We start from the raw sequence: 419 nt of genomic DNA on the forward strand, positions 1-419 counted from the left end.
CCTGTGGATATTCTGCCTTAAGTGAAAGGGTACAGAAAAAGTCCGAAAAGGCAGAAAACATGTCTGTTTTCTACCTCACTTGCATTTGTGTCCTACATTGCCACCCCCAATTAACTGAGCACACAGCTGTGTCGCCCCTCCTTATTTGGCCAAGCAGTTCAGCACAGGGCTTACAAACTTTGCACCGGCCGAGTTCACAGGAGGCACGGAGCAGGCAGACATCGCTCCCTTCTCACCCCGTGAAGCCGCGCCGCCCTGGCTGAACTACCGGCCCGGTGGCCGCGGCCCTGCGAGGGATGCTCGTTAGCAAGGGAGCCTGGGCCTCGCGCAGGCCTGGCGTGAGGAGGGACCCCTCTTGGTGTCTCCCCCACTCGCACAGCCGCTTATTTCTAAAGGTTTTGACGGCGATAGTGTATGTC

This window comes from Charadrius vociferus, unplaced genomic scaffold (genome assembly GCF_000708025.1).
Source record: "Charadrius vociferus isolate BGI_N301 unplaced genomic scaffold, ASM70802v2 scaffold455, whole genome shotgun sequence".
Taxonomy (NCBI): Eukaryota; Metazoa; Chordata; class Aves; order Charadriiformes; family Charadriidae; genus Charadrius; species Charadrius vociferus.